This window comes from Trachypithecus francoisi, unplaced genomic scaffold, assembly GCF_009764315.1.
Source record: "Trachypithecus francoisi isolate TF-2019V2 unplaced genomic scaffold, Tfra_2.0 Lachesis_group4, whole genome shotgun sequence".
Classification (NCBI taxonomy): domain Eukaryota; kingdom Metazoa; phylum Chordata; class Mammalia; order Primates; family Cercopithecidae; genus Trachypithecus; species Trachypithecus francoisi.
Window position 1 is genome coordinate 110,231,682 of NW_022681469.1, and position 10,294 is coordinate 110,241,975.

Here is a 10,294-nt window from a genome sequence, read left to right on the forward strand (position 1 = left end):
ACCATGTTAGCCAGGATGGTCTCGATCTCCTGACCTCGTGATCCGATTTATTTTTTTATCTGTAGAGATGAGGCCTTGCTGTGTTGCCCAGGCTGGTCTCTCACTCCTATCCCCCAGCGATGCCCCCTCCTTGGTCTCCTGGCATGCTGGGATTGCAGCATGAGCCCCGACGCCCAGCTGATTTCATTTTAATAGTGCTGCGTATAATGGGCCAGCTGACCCGATTCCAGGACATGAAGGCTCAACTCTCATGAGCTGGCTCTGCACACCACCTGTGGGATGGCTCCAATTCACACCAGACCCCAACAAGACCTAGGCTTTGGTCTGAGCCTGAAGGCCCCACCCTTAGCCTCAAGCAAGAGGGGTCATGTGTTCCCCTCCAGTTCAGCTGAGGCCTGAGCTGCCTTTGCGACCCCATGCTGAGTACCCCAAGGCCCTGGGATTCCTGCAGCTCCCACGCCAAAGGTCCCACGAGCACTCCGTGTCTTCCTCTTCCACGTCCTCTGCCTGCAGTGCTGTGCTCGGTGTGGGGGCAGCCAAGGGCACTCCGTGCAGGATGTGGACGCAGCATGGCCACTCGGACTGCGGGCCCAGCAAGAGCCCAAAGCCCCTTCCCATGAGGGTGAAGCCGGAGGCGAGGGAGGGAGGCAGGGGGTGTGGCCGCGTTTTGTCAGGAAGAGGAGATTTCTAACCTTGAGTCTGAACGTCCAGGCTGGTGTGAAGTCTGCCAAGGCGGGAGCACGGAGCGGACTCTGCGAGTTCCACGGAGCATCAGCCGGGGCGGTGATATTTAAACCGTGCGTTCCACAGGGCGTCAGCCGGGGCGGTGGTATTTAACGCCAGGACCCGCAGTGCGTGGGCCTCTCTTGAGCTCCGGGCCCTGCCTGCCTTAGGGCATCCGCCGGGTGGGCTGTATTTAAATGCTTGCACATGGCCGGGCGCGGTGGCTCAAGCCTGTAATTCCAGCACTTTGGGAGGCCGAGACGGGCGGATCACGAGGTCAGGAGACCGAGATCATCCCGGCTAACACGGTGAAACCCCGTCTCTACTAAAAAATACAAAAATCTAGCCGGGCGAGGTGGCGGGCGCCTGTAGTCCCAGCTACTCAGGAGGCTGAGGCAGGAGAATGGCGTGAACCCGGGAGGCGGAGCTTGCAGTGAGCTGAGATCCGGCCACAGCACTCCAGCCTGGGCGACAGAGCGAGACTCTGTCTCAAAAAAAAAAAAAAAAAAAAAAAATGCTTGCACATGTGGTGCCTGGGCCTTGACAGAGCTCCAGGGCCTGCCCACAACGGTGCAGCCGCGTTCTAGGTGAAAACACACCCGGTGAAGGCTGGAGGAGGGAAGAGTGAGCTTTCCCTGCTTGGGAGTCTCTGAGGGGTCCAGACTGAGGGTTGGGGGTGCAGAAGGGGAGGCCCCAGGGCTCAGCGGATCCCAGGGTGTTCCCAGCGGGGTTCAGTGGGTTTTGTTGAGGAATTTGGACTCTGCTCCAGGGGTAATGGGAGCCAACAGGCCGGGGGTACCTCCTCCCTCCTCCCTGCGATCCGGGTGCTCAGAGGACCCAGGCAGCGTGGCTGAGGCCCCACAGGTGTGCGGGAGGGAGTGCAGAGCAGGGCACCATGGTGCCTGAGGACAGAAGGTGCTTCCTTTCCGGGGCAGCAGCCTCCCTGCAAGAAGGCAGCTCTCCAGGGCTGCCTGGAACGCATAACCGACAGCTTGCAATCTGCACCCTGTGATTTATTTATATGGGGTTGAAATACTGCAGGGATCCCATGCTGCTGTGTCAGGATTGGGTCCACGTAGGAAACCTAATGCACGGCGAACCATTCGCCTTACATGAAAAATGCACAATGGCGTCAGAAAGCCACTAGGAAGTTTCGAGATGTCTGTGCTGTGGTCCTCACATGGCCGACTGGCTGTCAACGCCCCGGTCCTGCCGCCCGTGTTGCCAATGGATGATCCACGTGTCCCTCGTGCGAGGTGCCTTGGAGAGCCTGCAGACACCAGGCCTCTAGCCAGGGAGTGAGGGAAAGGTCTTCCCCGGGACCCACGAGTTCCTCCTCAGCTCCACCTTCACCCACAGGCCACGAGGAGACCGTCTGGTGCAAGGGGCTCGGCGCACCACCAAGAGCCTTTTAAAAAGGCTTTGGGCAACACGGAGGAAGAAAACCCAGTTTTAAACACCAAATGTGGTTTGTGGGAACTTCCTAGGGTAGCACGTCCAGTGGGAGTGTCTGTGGAGATGGGAACGCCCGTGTCTGCGTGAGCCACGTGGTGGTCACCGGTCAGGTGGTGGGAACGCCCGTGTCTGTGTGAGCCACGTGGTGGTCACTGGTCACATGTGGCTGCTGAGCCCTTGAAGTGTGGCCCATGTAATTGAGGAAGTGTGGCCTGTGCAATCGAGGAGCCGGCTTTTAAATTTTATTTAATTTTAATGAATTTAAGTCTAAATATAAGCAGCTACAATATTAGACTGTGTCTAGGTTGATGACAATATTGTCTTTTTTTTTTTTTTGGTTTTTTAAAGTGGTTGTATCATTATTATTATTTAATTAAATTAATTTATTTTTGAGACAGGGTCTTGCTGTGTCACCCAGGCTGCAGTGCAGTGGGGCAGTCACAGCTCACTGCAGCCTCAACTTTCCATGCTCAAGCCATCCTCCCGCCTCAGCCTCCCGAGTGCCTGGGACTACAGGCACGTGCCACCACGCACGGCAAATTTTTTATTGTTGGTAGACACGAGGTCTCACTCTGCTGCCTGGGCTGGCCTTGAACTCCTAGGCTCAATTCATCTTCCCATCTTGGCTTCTTGCAGTGTTGGGATTGCAGGTGTGAGCCACCTGTGCCTGGCCTATGTTTTATTTGTAAATATAAGGGGTACAGGTGCAGTTTTGTTACATGGAAACACTGTGTAGTGGTGACGTCGGGGCTGTCCGTGTGGCCATCACCAGATAGTGTACATTGTACCCACCAGGAACTTTCTCATCCCTTGCCACGCCCTCCCAAGTCTCCATGGAGGGGTGTTCCCCACTCTGTGTCCACCCACGGGCACCCATCATTCAGCTCCCACCTGTAAAAGTGAGGACACGTGCTCTGTGTCCGGTTTCTGAATTGTTTGACTCGGTACTATGTTCTCCTGTTCCATCCACGTCCCTGCAAAAGGCACGATTTTGCACTTTTTCATGGCTGAATAGTACCCCGTTGTGCATGTGCACGGCATTCTTCTCCAGCCGTCTGTTGGTGGAGCCCTAGGCTGATTCCGTGTCTTTGCTATTGCGAATGATGCCGTGATGAACGAACACATGCAGGTGTCTTTTTGGTATAATCATTTCCTGAGTAGCTGCCCAGCAGTGGGATTGCTGGATGAGTTGTTTTTAGTTCTTTGATAAATCTCTTTACTGGGGCAGTGGGATTGCTGATGAGTTCTCTGTTTTTAGGTCTTTGATAAATCTCCGGGCTCCACAGGGGCTGACAATATTCCTGGTGAGGGTTTGGGAGACGCAAGTGTGTGTACTTCTCAGAACTCAGCTCGCGGGACCGTTAAGATCTGTGAATTCCACTGTAAATTCTACCTAAAACAAGAGAACTGTTGACAGATATTGGACTCTAGTTAATACTTCTGAAATATTTGTGTGGAAATATAACGATGTCTACAACTTCCTGTGAAACGCGTCCAATAAAGTGAGATGGGTTGACGGACAGGTGGAGGGATGGAGTGGTGAATGGGTCTACGGTGAAGACAATGAGCCCATGTTAATCGTAGAATCCAGGCGGAGGTGCCAGGCTCCATGATAAAATGCTGAAGAAGTTCCAAATACAGTCAGGGATGGAGCGTTCTCTTATTACTCTGGGCGGGTCATGGTGTAAGTTTCCCCCATTAGGAGAATCACAGAGCAATGGGAGGGGGTGGTGGGGAGTGGAGCTGCCTCTTGCCAGCTCCTGGGAGCCACCACATTCTCTTCTGCAGGGCCATGTTCGGCAACATCACAGGGGCAGCGTAAAGACAGCTGTGGCGGCAGCATTTACACCACGGAAAGTGGCAGTCCCTGCGAGTCAGGGTCTTCCTGGGTTGCTGACTGTTAGACGTTTGCTGGCACAGCACGGGGAGTAGCAGGGAGGCCGCTATCCCCCAGGGAGCATCCCTGATGACAGGGCAGCATCGAAGCAGCTGTGCTGCCTGCACCTGGCACAAGTCCTGGCCCAGAGTGAGTGCCTGGCCTTCGTGTGTGGACTTGCTGTGGAAACAGGACGGGTGCAGGACAGCGAGTGCTGGTGGAGCGTGGAGGGGAGGAGAGGGTGGGTCCAGACACCTCTTAATTTCCAAGCCTGGAACTGAGGGGCCCCTCCTTCTGCCTTCTCCACCCCCACAGGGGCTGTGCTTGTTCCTGGGGCGGCTCAGTGTGGCTTTTGAGCCCCAAACCCACCGGCTGGACGGTCCACAAAGGGCCACTCATTCATCAGATGGCTCAGGGCCGTTCGCAAATCAGGTCGCCACCTTCTAAAGTTTGTCTCCTCCTCAGCGGGCCCAGCAAGGGCGTTCCTCGGCTACGCATGTACAGAGGCAGGTGGCCAAACTCTAGCCCCATGAGGGGCCCTCCTCACCTGGTCCGAGGGTCCAGTCCCTCCTCGTGTCCTCACATGAGCAGCGGCAGGACAATTTCTGCCTCCAGGGACTGACCTCCCTCCCACGGAGCATTTAGAACAAGTCCTGGGCGTGGGAATGCATCCCTGGGCTTAGTTCCCAAGCAGGCTGGGAGGGGAGTGGCCCCGTCTGCCTTGACCAGAGGCCCAGTGGCTTCAGTCCACACTATTGCACATGCACACACACACCCTTGCACACCCTCGCACATGCACACTTGCACACACCCTCGCATATACCCTCCCACACCCTCTCACACACGCACACCCTCGTGCACACATGCACACGTGCACACCCTTACACACACATGCACACGCACACATGCACACACTTACACATGCATGCACACGCACACGTGCACACCCTTGCACACGCATACACACGCACACACACATGCACACACACAGCACGTGCCATGTTTAGATAAAAAGGGTTCATGGCCGTTCTGTTCTGCAACTTGTTCATCGTACCATTTCGACTCTTGCTGTCCTACTGTCCACACGTGGATGTGCCCCGACGCTGTGTCCTCTGCTGTGGGGTGTCCCACGGTGCTCCACACCCCTTGCCCGGTCCCCAGGTGTGCAGCCCCCATGCTGTCCACCTGCAGGCTCCTGCTGGATGACAGGCACCTGTACCTCAGAAGCATCCGCACAGCCCCCGCCAGGGTGGAGGCCTCTTTCTTGCATCTGCGTGGGGCTGGCTGCTGCTGGGCACTGGTGCCGTCCGCCGGGTGGGCTGGAGCAGCTTCAAGCTGGGTCTGATGTGCGCATCATTGCCGGTGTGTGAGGTCAGGTGTCTGGTCACTGACGGTGGCCTCCCTGCGTGTCCTTCTCTGGGAATCGCCTCTCCTCCCCTTTGAGAGAAGCATGCCTTCCATGTTACACAAATGTTCCTCCCGCTCCAGCCCTGCCCTCCCCAGCAGCAGGACACAGGCCGGTGCTGAATAAGCCCTTGTTGGCCGGGGCTGGGCACACAGTGAAAAGAGTTTGTGAACTGAGCCAGGGCCGAGAAGAAAGCAGCGGCCGCCCCTGGGGAGCAGGGACTGGGCCGGGGGCTTTGTGCCAGGGCACACTGATGTGCCAGGGCATACTGAGTCACGGGGCAGGGGAAGGTCCAAGGGGCCGCTCCCATCCCGTGGACGGCCTCGCTGGCTAGCGTGCCTACCCTTGCGGGGCCTCAGTTTCCCAGTGGGCAGGTTCCCCTCTGTTGTCCTGGGGTCAGGCTGGCTCACGTGCCCTGAGGGATGTCCCCTGGGGCCTGCCCTGCCCAACTCCCTGCCAACCAGATGCCCCCACTGTGGGGATATTTTCCACCAGGTGGGAGGCCAGATGTGGAGGTGGGGTGCTGCTTCCACGCCCCAAGGGTGTTCCCCATCCCTGACCCCCTTCCCCAAAGTCAAGGAGCAGCATCCAGATACACAGGGTCCACGCGGAATGGACAGGCCCTGCCCACCGGGCGGCTGAATGCCCTCAGTGGAATTGCCTTCTGCTGAAAGCAGGTGCTGACGTGCACCCAGTTTCTGTGACACCATCTGTCAGCGGCCTCAGTGCAAGGACCAGGCTCTGGCACAGACACCTTGCCTCCTCCCAGGCCCTCCTTCTCCTCTCCCAGTCCCGAGCCCATGAGCCCACCAGGGAGGAGGGAGGAGGAAGGAGGGAGGAGGGAGAAGGCTGACCTCCACTTCCTGGGGTGACTCCTGACTGGAGCAGAGCTTTGGTGGGGCAGAGGCCTTTCTGTCTCCAGCCCATGTGCCCACCCCAGCCCAGTCCCCTCCTTCTGAGGCTCCTGGGGTAGGATGTCCAGTGCCAGCTGCCCACGGGGCTGCAGGTCTGGGCTGCTTCTCCTGGAACTCAGGGTCTTGCAGCTGTGCTGGAGAGAGCTGAGCCTGAGCCCCACGGGCCTGGGAAGGGCAGAGCACATTCCTGGGCTCCATGCTCAGGGCTCCTTCCCCAGGGCCCTCCACATGCCTGATCCTAGGGGCGGTGTAGACAGCAAGAAAGGAAGTGTGTTCCCTGGGGGGCTGGAGTGTGGGCATGGCGTCACTGGCCGTGGTGCATGCCAGGAGGAGGTTGAGGGGAGTCCTGCAAGGCGGGCTGGGCAGGGGTGGGCAGCTCCCGATTCTGGATCTCTTTGGCCTGCAAGTGACGGAAACTCAGTCAATCTCAGCGAGAACGCTTAGGTCACAGGGCTGCAAAGTCTGGGGGAACATGCAGCTTCAGGTCCGGCCTGATCCAGGGACTTGGACATTCAGCCATGGTTGCACCCTGCCTCCCTCTCTGTCCTGCTGCCCTCTGGGATGGCTTCTGCTGTGGGGAGGCACCCACATTCCATGTGCAAAGTAGGTGTGACCTCCTTCATAGCTGCCGGGCTTAAGGATGCACGGCTCTGCCGGTGTTTCTGGAGGACAGCCTGGGCAGCACAGGTGGGTTCCCAGGGCCTCCTGCTCACCGTTGGCCACCGCTGGTCCTCTGGTAGGCCGGATCTGCAGAGGTGCCCACCTGAGATGGAGCAGGGTTGGTCCTCCTGGATTCAAGGATGAGGGGTCGAGGAGGGTCCCAGAGGGAAGTGGGGGGCCAGGCAGAGGGTGCGTTCTGGGCCCAGAGTGGCCACACAGCCCCCAAGGGGCCATCTCCACAGAGTTTGTGGGACCTCATCTTAGTCCCTCCGGCTGCTGGAACAGAAGCCTGTGCACTAGGCAGCTCATAAGCAGCAGAAATTCACCACTCACAGTTCCAGAGGCTGGAAGTGGAGACTCGGGCGCCGGCAGGTTCAGTGTCTGCTGAGGGCTTCCTGGGGCATAGATGGCGTCTTCTGGCTGCGTCCTCACATGGGAAAGGGGTGAGGAAGCTCTTGAAGCCCCCTTTTGTAAGGGCACTAACCCATCCACGGGGCTTCACCCCATCCCCTCCCAAGGCCCCGCTCCGAACACCAGCAGCTTAGGGGTGAGGATTTCAGAGCAGGAGTTTGAGGCACATTCAGTCCATAGCCCCCTAGGACCCTCGGTGGGTGGTCCCCATGGCCTTCTTGGGGGTGAGCAGGCTTGTTCCTCGGCTTGTCGTGGGGGCCACAGTGCGGTGCCTGAAGTCTCCTCCAGATCTCGTCAGAGAAGAGAGAAATGCCCCCACCCCCTCGTGCTTCTCCTAAAATTCTAGGAGGGTCCGGAGGGCCCTTAATCCCAGCCTGAAACCTGGGCTGGGCATCCGGTCCCGGGCGCCATCCACCTCGCCCTGAAAGCTCCCAGCAGCCTCCATGGGTGTCCCTTCCTCACCAGGCCCGGGGCGGCTGGCCCTCTGGGAACGCTGGGTCTTGGGGTGGACACGATGCTTTCTTATTCCCCTGAGGACTAGCCGGCCTGAGCAGGGGGTGCAGTGCGTAGGGCGAGGACCCCCTGGAGCCAACGCCCAGGCTCCATTAATGCTGAGAGTTGTGGGGAGTCTCAGGGTCTCCGTCCAATGCTGGGAGTGTTGGGGAGTCTTGGGGGTCTCTGTCCGATGCTGGGAGTGTCGGGGAGTCTCGGGGGTCTCTGTCCGATGCTGGGAATGTTGGGGAGTCTCAGAGTCTCCATCGATGCTGGGAGTATTGGGGAGTCTTGGGGGTCTCCATCAATGCTGGGAGTGTTGGGGAGTCTCAGGGGTCTCCGGCCTCAGCAGCTGCATTTGTCACATGGGAAGGAAGCCGAGTGCCTGGTTCTTGGGTTCCTGAGCCTCGGATGAGCTCAGATTTACAAAGAGCTGGAAGAGGCCTGGCCCCCGGCAGAAGCCCAACAGGTGTTTGTCCAACAGGGTCAGGCGATGCAGCCCCCGAAGCCGGCAGGCCTTCCCCTCTGGGCAGGTGGCAAGGAGCTGCCTCCATTCACAAAGCTCCAAACTCTCCTTTTCCTTCCCCCACGCCCGAGCTTAGTTGAGCGGAGGGAGAGGGGGTGTCAGGCACGCAGCCCCTTGTGGGAGCTTCCCCTGCCCCGCAGGCTGCGCGGTGTCTGAGAAGGACTCCTCTGCCGTGGGCAGGAGGCGTGCCCAGCACCCAGACCCTGCCCTGACCAGCTGTCCTGCACCCACATCCGCCTCCAGGACCCTGCAGCCTGTGGAGGGAAGCCCTTGGCCGTGGTGGGGTCCTGAGCTCCCTCATTACCCCCCACAGGGGCTCAGCTTTCCTTTCCCAGACCACCTTTCCCTGAATTAACTGTTTTTGGCATGGGGTCCCTTCCCCACGACTCGCCTCAGGCTCCCACCGTCACCCCCCAGGAATTCTTCAGCTTTTGTGTTGAAAAGACTTCAAAGAGTAAAGCTGGGGCCCTGCTTCCAAGACAGCTGGGAACCTTCCCATGCAAGGCTTAGGGTCCCCAGCGCTCAGGGTGGCCTGTCCTCCCCGGAGCATCCGTGTCCACTGGGAAGGAGGTGGCGGCTCTGGCCACATCAGGAAGCCTCTGGTGGGCATGGCCGGGCCCTGTACACGGGCCTGGGGGTCCCCTCCTGCAAGCAGGGCCCTGGCCGTGATGGACAGACAGGACCTCAGGAGGGTTCAAAGGGGGCTGGGGCCGCCCCTGTCCTGATCCTGGGCACCACACCTGATGACCACAGCTCCTGGGACAGGGAGGGCCGTCCCCAGGCTGCAGAGACTGAGGCTGACCTGTGGACTGTGGATTCATGGGGCCTGGCTCTCTCTTAGTATGAGTAGGGTCTTCTCCCAGCCAGAGGCCTCCAGCGGCTCCCGGGGCCCTTTCAGAGATGGCGGGTGGGTGGGACGTGGGGGCTGGGCTGTCGTCATCCAGGTGCACCTTGGGGAGCATCGTTCCTCAAGAGCTGGTTGTAGATTGGTCACCACTTAGAGGCCCTTAGGTCCCTGCAGGCAGGAGCCATGGGGGCCCCTTTGTGGCTGTTTCAGGACAGCCTTGCACCTGGATCCCACCACTTGGTGTTTCTTGATGGGGACAGGGGGGCTGTTCTTGGGCCAGGCTGCATAACGAGGCCCCCCTACCTTCACTGTGGAGTCACTGAGGTTGGAGGGGTGGGACAGGGGACAGTGGGTGGGGGACTTGTGCCCAGGGCTGCTGCTCCCCAGAGCCCCTTCAGAGAAGCCCCTGCACTGTCCCCCTGCCTCAGGGGCCTGGGCGGGTGCTCCTGGAGGAGGGCCTGGATGCAGAGACGCTGGCACTGACCTTCCGCTACCGTGAACTGCTCTGGGCCCCGCCCTGGCTGTGTCCCCCACTCCTTTTGAAGGGGGCAGGCCAGCCTGGAGCTGGCTGGAGGCCGTGGCTCCCGGGTTCCTCTGTGTCGGGTTTTTCGCCATGTCGGGCAGCACTTCCAAAGCAGAAACTCAGGACAAACACCAAGGACTCCAGAGTATCCTGCGGGAGCTTGGGAAACGGTGAGTTTTTGAGGGGTGGAGGCCCAGCCTGCCCTCGGAAGTAGTTGCTGAGATAGTGGCCTCCTCTACCAGCCACTGGCAGGGACCCAGGAAGCACCCTCCATCTTTGGAGCTGCAGCGAGGAGTGGGCAGCGGCCCCTGGACAGGGGGCACTGACCATAGACCCAGACAGTGGTGGGCCGCCCCTTTGTGCTGACTGGGCCCGGTGTCAGGCCCTGAGGTCCTCAGGTACCCACCAGGATTGACACTGCTGGTCTCATCAAAGGGGATGCCCCGGCCTTCCGGAGGGAGG

At 59.3% G+C, this 10,294-nt stretch overlaps 1 pseudogene; it reads left to right on the top strand.

Moving 5' to 3' along the window:
* Positions 1-233: 233 nt before the first annotated feature.
* On the top strand, positions 234-1,351 carry LOC117072197 (annotated as a pseudogene).
* The last annotated feature ends 8,943 nt before the right edge of the window (positions 1,352-10,294 follow it).